At 40.0% G+C, this 11,304-nt stretch overlaps 1 pseudogene; it reads left to right on the forward strand.

Moving 5' to 3' along the window:
• The first annotated feature begins 476 nt into the window (after positions 1-476).
• LOC138160172 (large ribosomal subunit protein eL36-like) lies at positions 477-865 on the forward strand (annotated as a pseudogene).
• Positions 866-11,304: the final 10,439 nt, after the last annotated feature.

Below are 11,304 nucleotides of genomic sequence, written 5' to 3' on the forward strand. Positions count from 1 at the left end.
AAAGATTCGTGCAAAAATGGGCATGATAAAAGACAAAAATGATAGGGATTTAATAGAAGCAGAAGAGATTAAGAGGTGGCAAGAATGTACAAAAGAACTATGACCCTGGTGTGGTTACTGATCTAGAGCCAGACATCCTGGAGAACAAAACCAAGTGGGCCATTGCTAACAATAAGGTAGCAGAGGTAATGAAATTCTAGCTGAACTATTTAAAACCCTAAAAGATGATGCTGTTAAAGTGTCTCACTCTCTCGCTCTCTCCTCCCTTCTACCGTAGCTGCCATTGGGGCTACGGTAGGTGATCGGAGGGACTGACCGGGGAATCCGGGGCCATCCACGGCTCAGACTGCTTTCCCACCTCATTCCAGAAGGCAGCCTGAAGGGAAGGGCGAGGGCTCTTGGGGCCTCAGGACTAGGGAGGCGGGTGGGTGTTCTGGAGGCCTACAAGGAGCTCTCTGCAATTACTCTCTCTCTCTCCACAGCACCACAGCCATGGCTATCCGGTACCCCATGGCCATGGGCCTCAACAAGAGCCACAAAGTTACGAAAAACGTTTTGAATCTGCGACACTGCCGCCGCCGTGGGCGCTTGACCAAACACACAAAGTTTGTGAGAGATATGATCCGGGATGTATGTATGCTCCTTATGAAAGGCAGGCCATGGAATTGTTAAAAGTCTCCAAGGATAAGTGAGCCCTTAAGTTCATCAAAAAAAAGATAGGAACTCACATCCGAACCAAGAGGAAGAGAGAGGAGCTCAGTAATGTCCTAGCTGCCATGAGGAAGGCTGCTGCCAAGAAGGACTAAACTGGACTCTACCAACTTTCCCCACTTACCCAATAAAGATTTGACAAATTAAAAAAAAAGTGTCACATGCAATATGCCAGCAAATCTGGCCACTGGGGGCAGCTAGGTGGTACAGTGAATAGAGCATCAGCCCTGGAGTCAGGAGGACCTGAGTTCAAATTCGGCCTCAGACACTTAACACATACTAGCCATGTGACCTTGGGCAAGTCACTTAACCCCAATTGCCCTGCCTTCCCCCCTCCAAAAACAACAACAAAAAATCTGGCCACTGGATTGGAAAAGATCAGTTTATGTCCCGATCCTAAAGAAGGGCAATGCCAAGAAATATTCAAGAAATGGTCAAATTACCAAACAATGCATTCTTTTCACATGCTAGCAAGGTTATGCTTATGCTTAAGATTGTGCAAGTTAGTCTTCAGAAATATATGACCCAAGAATTACCAGAAAAACAGGCTGGTTTTTGAAGAAGCAGAGAAACTAGAGACCAAATTGCCAACACTCACTGGATTATGGAGAAAGCAGGGGAATTCCAGAAAGTAATCTACTTCTCCTTCATTGACCGCACTTGCGGTCTTTGGCTGTGTGGATCACAATAAAATGTGGCAAGTCCTCAAAGAGGTGTCTTGTCTCTTGAGGAACATGTATGCTCACCAAGAAGCAACAGTTAGAACAGAACATGGAACAACTGATTGTTTTAAGACTAGAAAAGAGGGGTGGCTAGGTGGCGCAGTGAGTAAAGTGCCAGCGCCGGAGTCGAGAGGACCTCAGTTCCAGCCTCAGACACTTAACACAAAAAAAACTAGCTGTGTAACCTTGGGCAAGTTACTTAACCCCAATTTCCCTCCAAGAAAAAAAAAAAGACTGGTAAAGAAGTATGACAAGGCTGTATATTGTCACCTTGTTTATTTAACTTATATGTGGAATACAACATGTAAAATGCCAGACTGGATGAATCTAAAGCCAAAATTAAGGTTACCAGGAAAAATACCAACAATTTTAGATGTGTAGATGTATTCTAATGACAGAAAGTGAAGAGGAATTAAGAAGCCTCTTAATGAGGGTGAAAGAGGAGATAGTAAAAACCTGCTTAAAGCAAAAAAATAAAATAAAATCTAACATCTTGGCAACTTGTCCCATCACTTCCTGGCAAAAAGAGAGAGGAAATGGAAGTGTCAGATTTTATATTCTTGGACTCAAAGATCACTGCGGATGGTGACTCTAGCCATGAAACTTAAAGATGCTTGCTCCTTCGAAGGAAAGTTATGGCAAATCTGGACAGCATGCTAAAAAGCAGAGACATCACCTTGCCCGCAAGCATCTGTATAGTCAAAGCTATGATTTTTCCAGTAGCAATGTATGGTTATGAAAGTTAGATCATAAGGAAAGTAAAGTGCTGCAGAAATGATGCTTTCAAATTGTGGGGCTAGAAAAGACTTTTGAGAGTCCCTTGGACAGCAAGGTCAAATCACTCAATACTGTAAAAAAAATTTAATTCAGGCTATTCACTGGAAGGTCAAATACCAAAGCTAAAGCTTAAATATTTTGACCACATAATGAGAAGGTGGAACTCATTGGAAAAGACCCTGATGTTGGAAAGGTTGAAGGTAAAAGGAAAAGGGGACAGCAAAGGATGAGATGGATAGATAGTATCATGGAACAACTAACATGAATTTGGACAGACGTCAAGAGATAGTGAAAGACAGAAGGGCCTGAACACTACAGTCGATTGAGGTCATGAAGATTCAGACACTACTGAATGACTCAATAACAACTACAAAAGCTTGTTGAATTGTTCAAGGTCACAGCTGAGCTGTGGAACTCTTCTTCAGAATTTCTGCCATCTCTAATGCCTATGCAAAATCAGCAAAAATATAATGATTATTTGCTGAATGGCAGAAGATTATAGCAGAAATTTCCCAGACTTGGAGCCAGATGATCTAGATTCTGGTCTAGGTCCCATACCAACTATTTGAACTTGGTGGAGTCACTCAAGTATTCTTTTTATTTATGTTTCTATCTTCTGTTTTTATATCATCTTCATTTTCTCCCCCTGCCCCAGAAATAGATTTAAAAAAATCTTTTTCTAAAATTTTGAGTTCCAAATTCTGTTTTCAAATATATGCCTTCTCTCTCTTTTAAAAAAGAGAAAGAATAAGAAGTAGAAGAAGAAGAAAGAGAATAAAAATGATAGAACAAGAAAAAAAGCAGTTTAGCAAAGCTAAGCAGTACATCAATCAAGTTTGGCAATATTCAATACCCATAGCTCCTACTTCTCTAAAGAGGTACAATTTTCAATCTCTTCTTCTGGGCCAAAAGTGGTCATTAAAATTACATGTCATTTTGAAATTATTATTATTATTGGTCTTTCCATTCCCATTGTTGTACTCACTGAGCATATTATCATCTTGTTTCTGTTATTTCATTTTGCATCAATTCATATAAATCTTTTAATGCTTCTCTATATTCTTCCTATTCATTATTTCTTATAGTACAGCAATATTCCATTGAATGCTTGGCAGTTTAGTTTGAGTAAGGACCTCAGTGTCTTCAGAGAGCACAATTCTGATGTGCTGGTTGTGTTGTTCAAATGCAAAACATACGCTTGTCAGAAAGACTGTTTTATGGAGAACTCACACATGGCAAGCATTCACATGGTGGTTAGAAGTGATAGAAGGATACTCTCAAGGTCTCTTTCAGGAACTTTGGAATTGATTGTGGGACACAGGAGACACTGGTATAGGACCACTCAGCATGGTGTGCCCACATTAGAGAAGGTGCTGTGCTCTATGAGCCAAACAATTGAAACAACTCAAAAGAAATGCAGGATGCACCGATTTGGAGAATCCTCCCCAAACGTTCACACAAACTGTTTGTGCTGGACCTGTGATACAGCATTCCAAGTTCGTATTGCTGTGATCAGCCACAGTTGGACACACTGAAACTTGACTTTAGCATAGTGGCCCTTTTGGTCCTCTTCAGGAACAAAGGACAACAACCTTAATATTCTATTACATTATGTATCATGATTCCTTTAGTCATTCTCCAATTAATGGGCATATACTTTGTTTCCAATCCTTTGATTCCATTAAAAAGTACTGCTATAATTATGTTGGTATATGTGTAACTTCTCTGTATTTGACTTCCAAAGGGTATATTCTAGCAACAAGATCTCTGGGTCAAAGGTTATGAACATTTTTAGTCACTTTCTTAGCATTATTTCAAATTGTTCTTCAGAATAGCTGAACCAATTCAAAACTCTGCCAAGAGTGTATCCATATCCCTACAACCCCTCCAAAGCTGACTAATCAACATTTCCCTTATAGACATTGTTTCATTGTTAGAAAGTGTTTCCTTACATCAAGCCAAAATCTGAATTACCCAACATATCTAATCCATTGCCATATCTTGTTGTCTCTACCTTAATGGCCTCTCTCACATGTGTTCCCTCCTCTCCACTCACATAGCCACCACCCTTCTTCAGGCCTTCATTACCTTACATGTGTTCTATTGCAAGAGGCTTCTCCTCAGATCCCTTTCCCTTTCAATCCAGCCTCCACTCAGCTGCAAAGGTGATTTTTTTTTAAAGAATAGGTCTGGTGACCTGCCCCCTGTTCAATAAATTCCAGAGGCTCCCTATTACTTCTAAGATCAAATGTAAAGTATTTAAAGCTCTTCATAACCTTGTCCCTTCTTACCTTTCTTAGTCCCTTCCACACACACTACAATCCAGCCACATTGGCCTAAGAGCAATTTCTTGAACACAACACTATCTCTGATCTTGCTGTCTCTGAACTGGCTGTCCACCAGACCTGATAGTCTCTGCCTCTCATCTCAGCTTCTTGGATTTCCCTGGCTTCCTTGAAAACTCAGCTCAGGTCCCAGCTGCTGTAGGAGCCTTTTCCATCTTCACCCCCTACTACTGATACCTTCCTCTGTCAGATTCCCCTCCATCCACACTGTACAAATCTTAGTTGTTTGCATGATGTTCCCCCATTCAAATGTGATATTCATGAGGATGAAGACTGTTTTTGCCTTTCTTTATACCTCCAGAACAGTGCCTGGTATATAGTAAGTGCTTAATAAATGCTTGTTGACCAAGTTACTGACATTGCCCTTCTGTCTGTTGACACCAAGCAAAACAAGCCTAATTCCTCTCGTACCCCCATCACAACTAACAGCAAATGCCAACTAACTGCCACTTATGGGGGAGACAAGCTAGCCTAGCCAAAACGGTAAGCTGCCCTGAGGATGAGACAGAGTAGGTGGCATGTGCCAAGCAGATCAAACTACTGCCACCATCTACTCTGAAACTCCAGGGGAAATAGGGGATCCTGTGCCTACAAGCCCTGAGAATAGCAGTATCCTCAAATATATGTTGTCTCCCACTATTAACTAAGAATAATAACAACAATAATAATTGTAAAAAGCACTTTACAAATATTATCTCATTATTATCCCCATTTTACAGATAAGGAAACTGAAGTAGACAGACAATAAGTAGTTTTCCCAGAGTTGCACAGCAGGTAAGTGTCTGAGGCTGGATTTGAACTCAGGTCTTCCTGATAACAATGCAGTAACAGTCCACTGTGCCACCCTTTAGAACATCAACATCCCACATGGCTTTCTCCTATGCCTCTTGTGCCTTGTACTTATGAAACTGATTTTTTATAAACCAATCCATGTTTATCCCAGTTACATTTTATTTCATCAGATGTGAACCAATGTTCTAGTTTGGTGGTTCTAAAAGTATAGGTATGGGGACCACTGGGGTTCCCCAAGACTCTCTCACGGGGTCTGTGAGCTAAAAACTTTACATAATAAAAGTGAGATATTTTAATTTTGAATATGATAAGTGTCGATATATAAACCACAGAAATAAAAGCATTTCTTCATTTCTGCCTATTGGAATCCCTAACTTTGGGAGGAATCTTACCAATTTTTTAAAGTGTAATGGGATTCTGAGACCAACAAGTTTGAAAACCACTGCTCTAGCCTGACAAGATCTTATGGGTGCCTGACTCCACTGAGCATGTTAGCTGAGCTGTGTCAGCTGCAAAGTGGATAAACATTCCATCGATGCCTTCATCCAAGTCTTTGGTAACAAAATTAAACCACATAGGACTGAGTACAGATCCCTGGAGCACTCCACTACAGACCTTCTAAACTGACATAAATCAGTTAATGATTACTCTTTGAGTCCAGTCATTTGACTAATTCCAATCCACTGGACTATATAGATCCAGTCCACATCTTTCTATCTCATTCATAAGAACAAGAGACTTTGAGGTAGCTAGGTGGCACAGTGCATAGAGCACCAGCCCTGGAATCAGGAGGACCTGGGTTCAAATCCGACCTCAGACACTTAACACTTACTAGCCATGTGACCTTGGGCAAGTCACTTAACCCCAACTGCCCCTTCCAAAAAGCAAAAAAGAAAAAAAAAGACTTTTTCAAATTATTTGCTCCAGTCTAGCTAAACTAAGTCTATCTATAATATTTGCCTGATCTACCAACATCATGGCGGGTTAGGAGTGGGATCACATTGGTCCCTTTCTAGGCATTCACACAGGTTTTCATCACCTCTCACTAGGATTACTTCCATGGCCTCTTAATTGATTTCCCTGCTTCTACTGTCTCCTCCAATCTATACTACCCACAGCTGCCAAATTGATATTCCTAAAATAGACATCTGATCATGTCACTCCCTTATTCAAAAATCACCAATGCTTCCCTTCTTCCTCTAGGATAAAATATAAACCTCTCATTCTAGTGTTGAAAACTCCCAACGACCTGGCTCTTATCAACCTTTTAGTCTTGTTTCATGTAACTCCCCTTCTCTGTATACCACTCAAATCTGTTCTTTTAACTGTTCCCCCTTCAGAACATTTCATCTCCTGCCTCTTGGAATTCGTGATTTCCAAGGCAATTCTTCAACTCTCCTTAGAATCCCTAGCTTTCTTCTAAGTGTGGCTTGACTGCCAATTCCTACACAAGACCTTTGTTCAATGTAGGGGAAAGAGCACTGATTAGAATCAGAGGATTCTGAATCTAGGGTCAAATCCTTATTCTGGCATTTATTCATGTGATCTTGGGCAAATCACTTAAACTCTGTAAAATGATAGTATTTAACTAGAAGGTCTCTGAGGTCCCAATTCTAAACTAGACACTTATGATTCCTCTATCAGTCCTGTCTCCCTCTTGAAATCACCGTGAAATTATTTAGCTGAATATGTGTTTGTTTACTCCTCTTGCAGAATACAAGGTTCTTGATGAGAGACACTGTTTTGGTGAGTAGGTGGGAAAATAGGGTGCTGGACCAGGAGTCAGGAAGACCCGAGTTCAAATTTGACCTCAGAAACTTACTAGCTATATGACCCTGGGCAAGTCACTAAAAAAAAAAACAAAAACCTCTCTGTTTGCCTCAGCTTCCTCATCTATAAAATGGGGATAATAATAACACCTAACTCCCAAGGTTGATGTGAAGACCAAAAGAGACCATTGTAAAGGACTTAGGGCAGTGACTGACATATAGTGCTATATAAATGTTATCTATTTTTAAAATCTGTGCTTTCCTAGCACTTACCATAGTAGACTTAATAAATTTGGATTGGATTGAGTCTACTAATCCTCAAAAATTTCCCATTCTAGTCATTCATTAAAGAAGAAATCAGGTTAGTCTGGTATGATCTCTTCTTGGTATGACCTATGTCTTTATAATATATCTGATCCTAGGCACTGACCCAAAAAAGGTCTATTTTCTGTTTTCTTTCACTGGCTTGTTATGACCCCCCCACCTAGAGTTTGTTGTTGCTATTGGGTCACTTTAGTCATGTCCAACTTTTCATGACCCCATGGACTCGTTGTCCATGGAGTTTTCTTGGCAAAGATATTGGAGTGGTTTTCTATTTTTGTCTCCAGTTAAAAGATGAAGAACTGAAGCAAATAGGAGTTAAGTTACTTGCCCAAGGTCTAAGGAGAGATTTGAATTTGTATCTTCCTAACTCCAGACCCAGAATTCTATTCACTGAACCACCTAACTGCCCCTAGAGTAAAAGTAGAGTTTATCCCCAGGAAATTCTCCAAATAGAGCTTAAATATATCACATGTCTAGGGTTTTTTTTAATGCAGGTAAAAGGGTCCTTAGCTCCCATACAAACTACTCATGGTAAAAATTGCATATGGGGTAGCAGAGCCTTTATTTCACTCTATAGAATATGCAAGACACAAAGGATACACAGGAACCTATCAACAGTTACAGAAATCTATACATTTACAGTTATTTCAATATCCTTCTTAGCAATGCAATGATCTAAGACAACTCCAAAAGACTCATGATGGAAAATGCTCTCCACATCCAGAGAAAGAACTATGGAGTCTGAATGCAAATCAAAGCATACTATTCTCTATTTTTGTTTGTTTTTCATTTTTTCTTTCTTGTGGTTGAAAACTAAAAATTAGTGAAATGAATTTTTGAAAAATGGTAAAAAAAAAATAAAAAAAAAGAAAATCAGGACCTTTTACCTTCATTTCTATGGTATGTCTCCCTTTCATTGTTATCTTTCATTTCCTCCACAGTCATTTTTTAGTTTTCTAGTATTCTCAGTTCAATAGCCCTCTCCTATTGAACAGTCCTTTGCAACAAAAGAAATTCAATAAGCAAAAACCAACTGATAAGATCTTAGTTTATGCAACATTCGACTCCCATTCTCCCCTCCCTCTTCACTGAGAGATTTCAGTCTCTTCTCTAGGACTCTCAGACTTATCATTGTTTGGTTTCCTTTTAATGTTATTTTAATTTGAAATATTGTAGTCTACTATTCTACTGGTGCTTCTTAATTCACTCAACATCAGTTTATACAAGTCTTCCCAAGTTTCTCTGATTTCTTCATAGTTGTTATTTTTTATGATGTAATAGTTTTCCATTTCATTCATAAGCCACAATTTGTTCAGCCATTTCCCAAATAGAGTAAGCATTTATAAAGCACATAACATGTCTTATCTCATTTGGTCCTTACAACAACTCTGTGAGGTAGGAGCTATTATTGTCCCTCTTTTAAAGGTGTGGAAACTGAAACTTAAAGCAATTAAGTGACTTGGCTCAGGGTCACACAGCTAGTAAATGTCTAAGACAATATTTGAATTCAGGTCTTCCTGACTCCAAGTTCTATTAAATGATCCAAGAGATATGCTATTATCTCTGTCCACTAAGCACCTGACTTCCCCAATTAATAAATGTCTGCTTTATTTCCTATTTTTTGCTACCATGAAAAAAAGTGCTGCTATGAATATTTTGGTATATTTGGGACATTTCTTTGGGGGCATATGAGCAAAAGTATGACCTTTGAGTCAGAGGTTAAGCCACTAAAGTGATTTGAGTATGTCATCCCCTCTACTCAACAAACTCCAATAGCTTCCTATTGTCCCCAGGAGCAAATACAGAATGCTGTGTTTGATATTCAAAGTTCTTCATGACCTAACCCCTGCCTACCTTTTCAGTCTTCTTACATGTTACTACCTGACGCATACTCTTCCAACCAGTAACACTGGCTTCCTGGCTGTTCCACAAGCAAGCGAATCCATCTCTCTGCTCTGGGCATTTTCTCTTAACTCTCTCCCATGCCTGGAACACTCTCCCTCCTCCACTCCAACTACTAACCTCCCTGGCTTCCTTTAAATCCCAATTAAAATCCCGCCTTCTACAGAAAATTTTCCCCAACTCCTCTTAATTCTAGTGCCGTCCCTCTGTTAATTATTGCCTGTTTATCCTGTATATAGCTTTGTGTATGTATATATATATATATATATATATATATATATATATATATTTATTTATTTATTTGTTTGTTTGTTTGTTTGTTTGTTTACACTATCTACCTTATTAGATAGTAAGCTTCTTCCGGGCAAGGACTATCTTTTGCCTGTTTTTGTATCCCCAGAATTTAGCACTATGCCCGGCACACAGTAGGCTCTTAATAAATATTTAGTGAATGAACTTTTCTTGAATAATTTCAATTTTTTTTCCAGAACGACTGGGCCAGTTCATAGTGCCAACATCATTAGGGTGTCTGTCTTCCCACAGTCCGTTTAACACTGACAATCTCTATCTTTTATGATCAATCTTTCTTTCCTGTGAGGAAGCTTGAAGTTATAGGTAGACAGCCAGTCTTGAAGTCTGAAATTTCAGTAATCAGGGTTCAAATGCTGCCTCTCACGCATAGGCAAGTCACTTAAACCCTCAGCGCTCCCAGCAATTTTCTAAGACTTTGGGTTTAGAGAAGTTGCTGATCTGAATCAGTAGAGGAAGTTTCCGCTCTGGGTTCCCCACAATAGTGAAATTACAAATCTATCCCTAAACCAGATAATCATTTTTGCTAATTCGATGGGTATGAATATTTAAATCCAAGATGCTTTACCTCAATTTTTTTTTACTATTAGTGACACAACCTTTTTGTTTTTTCACATAGGTTCATAGATTTAGAACTGGAAGGTAACTCTGAGGTCGTCTAGTCCAAGTACCTCATTGTAATGATAATTTTATAGACATGTATAATATATATGTAAATACATTACGTATTATAAAATATATATGAAATAACTTAAATGGAATATATAGCATTTTAAAGTCTGCAAAGCCGTATGTGATATCATTGGGGCCTCACAATAATCCTATGAGGTAGATGCTACTATTCTCTCCATTTTACAGATGAAGAAACTGAGGCACAGACATGTGATGATTTGCGCAGGGTAGTTAAGTGACAGAGCTGGGATTTGAACCCAGGTCCCCTGACTCAATCCAGCATCCTTTCCATTGTACTATGATGCATATAATTGGTAATAATGTGCATTTTCTCTTTTGAAAATTGTCCACATCCTTTGACCACTTATTTTTTTTTCACAATAACCCTGTGAGGTAGGTACAATTGCTATCTTCATTTTACAAATGAGGAAACTGAGACTCAGAGAGCCTACATGACTCTACATCACACAGCTAGTAAGAGTCTGAAGTGGGATTTGAACTCGGGTCTCCCTGACTCCCATTCCAGTCCAACACCCTTCTAAAGCCATGGTCTAGCAGTAGTCACCAGCCTTAATGTGATAAGCCACATTAAGTATCAGGGATGTGTCAGACAAAAGCAGAGGCCCGAAAAGAGGGAGGGAAGGGTGTGGTCGGTTATCCCACCCAAGCGTTGGGCGCAGACGCCGGGTTTAGGAAGCCTGCGCGTTCGCCCCGCCCCTTGGCTTCTATCACCTATGGCAACAGGACCGGAAGATCAACGAGAAGAGGAAAGAGATTCCAGAGCGGCTCCTGCACCATAGAGACACACGACGGGCGTGATGAAGGAGGTGGGAGCGCCGAGAGGTGCCTTCCGGTTCCCCTGGGTAGCCCTCCTCAACCATAGAGGCGCGAAAGGGAAGGAGAGGCCGGGACGGCCGATTGTCACGTGGTCGGGTGGGGTAGGAGAGAGAGAGAGGGATAGGCTGGTGGGAGGGAAGGCGG

This window comes from Petaurus breviceps, unplaced genomic scaffold (assembly GCF_028583685.1).
Source record: "Petaurus breviceps papuanus isolate PSGF00001 unplaced genomic scaffold, PetGlider_PUasm1.0 180, whole genome shotgun sequence".
Lineage (NCBI taxonomy): Eukaryota > Metazoa > Chordata > Mammalia > Diprotodontia > Petauridae > Petaurus > Petaurus breviceps.